At 42.9% G+C, this 5,498-nt stretch overlaps 1 pseudogene; it reads right to left on the bottom strand.

Moving 5' to 3' along the window:
- Positions 1 to 2,676: 2,676 nt before the first annotated feature.
- Positions 2,677 to 5,260, bottom strand: LOC117834475 (uncharacterized; annotated as a pseudogene).
- Positions 5,261 to 5,498: the final 238 nt, after the last annotated feature.

Genomic DNA, 5,498 nt, shown 5'->3' with positions numbered 1-5,498 from the left:
TGATGCAATGTATATGCCTGTGATGCAATTTATATGTCTGTGATGCTTCTGTGGTTGTTTTTGGAGAGGGGTCCTTTATATGTACCGAGTGTGTTTTATAGGGGGGGTGGGGTTAAGGACACTTTGCCGAGTTCCTGTAATTCTGTGACTGCTTTGCCGAGTGTTCGACACAACACTCGGCAAAGGCGCCATAAAAAGCTGGTGGGAGCTTCTGCTTTGCCGAGTGCCATGAAACCGACACTCGGCAAATACTAAATGTTCGCCGAGTGTCATGGGTACGGCACTCGGCAAAGGTGTCATTACCGTGACAGTCCGTCAACGCCTTTATGCTGAGTGCTTTGTTTTGCCGAGTGTTTTTTGACACTCGGCAAAGCGTTTGCCGAATGCCCGACGTTTGACACTCGGTAAATATACTGTTTGCCGAGGGAAAGTTCGCCAAGTCCTGTTCACCGAGTGGTACACTCGGCAAACTCTTTGCCGAGTGTTTTTGGGGCTTCGCTGAGCGCCTAGGGTACTCAGCAAACTTACTGTTTCCCGTAGTGAGTGGATGTAATTGAGTTGTACTTCTGCGCATTCAGAAATTCAGAGGACGAACATGTTATGGTGCACCTTGTTTGGAAGCGAGCCTGACGAAGTCTCGTGAATATCATTTGGCTTAACCTAAATATCACAACCTCTTTCTCTCTCCTTTCTCTCTTTCTTCTTCGCATCAGCAAAAATATGATGTGACACTACATGAGACGGTCTATAAGAAAGCTGACATGTAGCAATTAACTTGCCCTAACACGAATGAAAATCTCACAACGAAACTGGATCTGGAGGACTCTGACGAGGGCCCAATTCCTATGTGCTGTGGGCATCACAAGGGAAGAAGGCGTCCTCTCCTATGAGGGACGGAGATGGCCTGCTTTTCTCTAACTTTTTTAAAAAAAAAATCTCATTCTTTTAATTATCTAACCGTTTATGTATTCAAATAATTAAGTATTGTGATTTGTTCGAGCTCTTACCTCCTACTCCCTCCGTGCTAAAAAATACTAGTCATTTTTACCATTTTTGATATGTGCGTGTGCACGCGGCAGCGCTAAATTAATATGGTAAATAAATATCTACAAGTAAGGTCATTTTACCTGCTTAGCTTATCCATGTAAGTAAATATGTGCGATCATGTGAAAATGGACTGAAGCAAAGAGTAGTTTACCTGCTTAGCTTATCAATTTGTGACTTGTGCGCATCAACATTTACGTCCATGCACAAAAGAAAACGATCATTACGGTGTAACCATGCACTAACAGGTTAGATGACAAGAGCGAAATTACAAGAGATCAGAGGTCTCTATCATGTCTGGCGCCATGCATTATGTTCTTCTCTGCTGCTGCTTAGCTTAGGTTCTTCTTCTTTCATGAGACCCGAGCCTAATGTTAGCTCGATACATGTACATGGGGCTCTTATTCTTTCTTGCCAACATCTCAGCATGGGTGGTATTTGAAAGCCACGCAACACACTTGGCGAGAAACAAGAGCACCCCGTAGGTGTAGCGGGCTACATAGGGCTCGGGTGGTGGCAGATTTCATGGAGCAGCCATGCTAAAGCCTGTGGGAAGGAGAGAGGCAGCTGCTGTTAGAGAAATGCACGTACGGGAGAGGCTGTGATGGCACTGGCCGAGAGGTGAGGGAGGATCGGAGCTGCCCACGTCCATTTATAGGCACAAGCGCAAGGAGCTGCAGCGCCCGGTGGGGAGTTAGCTGTCTGGGTGATGGGAAATGCAGTTCAACTACTCTTCATTTCCATTCACTAGATAAAATATCTAGCAAACTCGGAAATTCCTCAATCTTTATGGAGTGTTATTTTTTTACACCCAAGATTACTAGTAGTTTACTACTGAGCCGAGTCTTCCCCCCCCCCCCCCCCACCTCACCCTAGTAGTCTTTTTTTTCTTTTTTCATTTTTTACTATAAAGATATACTTGCCATATCAATCGATATATCCATTGAAGGGAATGTAAAATTTGTGAATATGTGGTTTGTGGATTTGTCTATTGAAGGGTGGCCCATCTGTCAGGATGCTATACCCAACCAAATGAACCTGCTATTACCTGATCTGGTAAATAATATATTGTTGGCGTCACTGCATGTACTTAATCAAATAAAAAGAGGTAAGACTGGCTAGCTAGTAGACCCAGATGGTCGCATGCCATGAGGAAAGCGTGAAGTGTTCCTCTTTCGTTGAAACGTTCAGGCGCGTCCTGTGACACGGCCGGCAATGCTAGCATACGCTTTGCTGCTTACCCAGCCTGTACTGGACGAATAGGCAACAATCCTGCCTCCTACGCTTTGCTGGTGGTCAGGACCAGATTCCTCCTCTGTCCTTGTGTGCACCTGCGTCTTCCACCAGTGCCATTCGCGTGTCTGTCTCTGTGCTCTCCAGAAACTCCTGACCTTCAAATATACATGCCCCAAAATGCTTCATATTCGATTTTATTTTATAGAATTGCTATTTATATGATCATTTCCATATATAATCACCTGGTAGGGATACCTCGAGTTTGTATGGCCTTACGCGACAGACACGCAACTAACAGATTCAAGCAAGCCATAATTAACGGTACACTTTGAGAGATGCATGAACGAATAAGTTATCAGATAAATTCCTCGCAACAAAAAAAGTTATTAGATAAATTCATCTATGCTGCGCAACCAGACGACGAACATTGAAATCCATTGCAAAGGGCAACATCTGTGCTGCATCGATGTTATCTTCTTGATATACAAAGTTCACAGGCATGTCAATTATTTGTGCAAATGGAACTGTAAATGTAACTGAAACTGTACATGCAATGGAAGGGTTTTCTGTATAGAGGGTATCAAGTTGACGACCTGATGGATCACTCCGGTAAGATTGTTATATGACAGGTCAAGATAACTCAAATATGTCAAATCTGACAAGCTTGGCGGGATTTCACCACAAAAGTTGTTCCTTGAGAGGTCTAGGGATTCCATTGATGTCATCGATCCAATATTCTCGGGAATTTTTCCGCTCAATTGATTCCATGATAAATTTAAATTTGATAGTATAGTAAGAGAAGTTATTTTATTTGGAATTTGACCATTTAAGTGGTTCAGCGACAAGTTAATTCCAATCAGAGCAACTAGACCATGTGCTCCATACTCGAGAACTTCATTCTTCAGCACCAGTGTAAATATATCTTTCGACATCAAATGCCATCGAGAAATGAATCATCACTACATCCTGATGGATGTTTGAGAGTCATTCCAACTAAATTTGACAATGATGGAGGAATTAAACCTGATATGTTGTTGGCTGCTAAATTCAAGTATTGAAGTCGTGTAAGATCTGTGATGTTGACCGGAATATCTCCATCGAATTTGTTATGACTTAGGTGCAGAATACATAAGTTCACCAAGTCTCCGATCCACCTTGACAGTGACCTGTAAAACTTGTTCCATGATAGATCTAGGAAAACCAGAGATGACAAGCTTTGGAGCCATGAGGGGAACTTTCCAGAAAAGCTATTATTACTTGCGAGCAAGAAACGTAAGTTTGGCATGCGAGAACAGTGAGAGGTAGTTCTCCCTCAAAAAGATTGTTCGATAAATCCAAGAATGCCATGTTTTGTGACTTAAAAATAGATCGTGGAACTTGACCAGTAATGTAATTGAAGGATGGAATTAGATCTTTAAGATTTGGAGCTCCAATTTCAAATGGCAAATGCCCTGACAAGAAGTTCATGGGGACCTCGAATATTCTGAGGCTTCTTGGAAGCGATGGTATCTGGCCACTGAGTCGATTGGAACTGAAATGGAAGTAATCCAACCTTGTACAGTTCCAAATCTCTGGTGGTATAGCTCCACTGATGCTATTGTTAGTAAGGATGAGGGTAATCAAGCTGGTTAAGTGCTCCATACTACTTGGAAATGTACCTGTCATATTATTGCTTGGTGAACTCAAGACAGACAATTTGCTAGAGGCACACTGTGGTAACTTCTCTACAAACTCTGTTATGTTCCCAGATGATAGACTCTTGTCAAGCTATAGGGTTTCCAGTTCACAGAGATTTTTTAAGTCCACTGTCAATGTGGCTGCTTTTCCATTATTCGAAAAATCTAGGTGTTGGAATGACACCATTCCTCCTAGTGCATTAGGAAAGGGACCATCAAGAAATGTTTCATATAGGTGGAGTGACTTCATGCTCGTTACATTCCAAAACCAACATGATGCAATTGGATGGCCAAAGTAATTACCTGAGAGATCAAGATCCTCAAGTTTGGTAACATTGAGATTTGTGATGGACTGATTTGCACTTGGAAGTGAACAATTTATTAGAATTATGTGCTTCAGAGTTGGAATCATGTTCGCCACAATAGGCAAATCAACTATGGAGCTGAGAGTTATATTGCTCAAGTCAATATATTCCACCGTATGTAGATGACTTATCCATGAGATATCTGTCGATTGCACACTTTGTATCCAACTGAGGTCAAGATGTAGCAATTTCGAAAGATTGCCGAGCTGAGAAGGCACAGTACCCAAAAATGTTGTGAAGAGAGGTCGAGATATCCCAAGTTCGTAAGGTTGCCGAAGAGGGAGGGTAGTCTACCCGAGAAAGGAACGTAGGAGAGATCAAGATGTCTCAAGTTCTTCATAGAACCCAAGAACTCCGGGACAGTACCATTAGGGCCCTCCAGGCTGTTTGAGCTGAGGTCGAGGTACTCCGAATAATCCAGAGAAATTGAGGAAAGATATTGGGGATCGCCCAAAAACACGATCACCCTCGAGGCAGTCTTCTTTGGCAAAAGCTAACTAGCCTCGCAAGATCAAGGCCTTTGTACGAATCCAGTTAACCTCGCTAGTTTCAGACAGGTATGAAAACTACGTGAGAAGCATGATTACTATGAGGCATGAGAAGGCTTGAGAAGTATGACCACAAGACGTGAGAAGCATGAGTACTATGAGGCATGAGAAGCATGACTACCAGGAGGCGTGATAAGCGTGACCCTGTAGGAGAGTTTAATTTGTACATGTTACCCCAAAGACCTTTATGTACGGCATATTCTAGGAATGTAGTGGGTGAGAAAGGGTATTCATGGTATGTAAAATGACCTACAAGTCACTATGAAAGGGGTGCCCTACCCCGTTGTAAAGAGAGGGATAATTTTGGAACGAGACAGCAAGTGCTTTTCTTACTTCATCTGTTGTGTTCGAGTCTCATTGAGATTTGCTTCCAAACATTGACGCCCACCATGTTCTCAGCCACGAAACAACCCACGATGCCACCCCAGAAGAAGAAGAAGACAACCGAGGATGAGAGAGAGCAGGAAAGGCAGCTTGTCCCAGTTGAGCAAGACAACATGGACAAGATAGAAAAACCAAAAAGAATTGAGGCCAACCTAAGAACAAGAAGTGAGAAAAGGAGAATTGAGGTAGAGACCTCGAGCCAAGCACAACCACAAACAAATGAACAGAATGGTCCTCTTGGAGAA

Source organism: Setaria viridis, chromosome 8 (genome assembly GCF_005286985.2).
Source record: "Setaria viridis chromosome 8, Setaria_viridis_v4.0, whole genome shotgun sequence".
NCBI lineage: Eukaryota > Viridiplantae > Streptophyta > Magnoliopsida > Poales > Poaceae > Setaria > Setaria viridis.
This window is presented reverse-complemented; position numbering and strand designations above follow the sequence as displayed.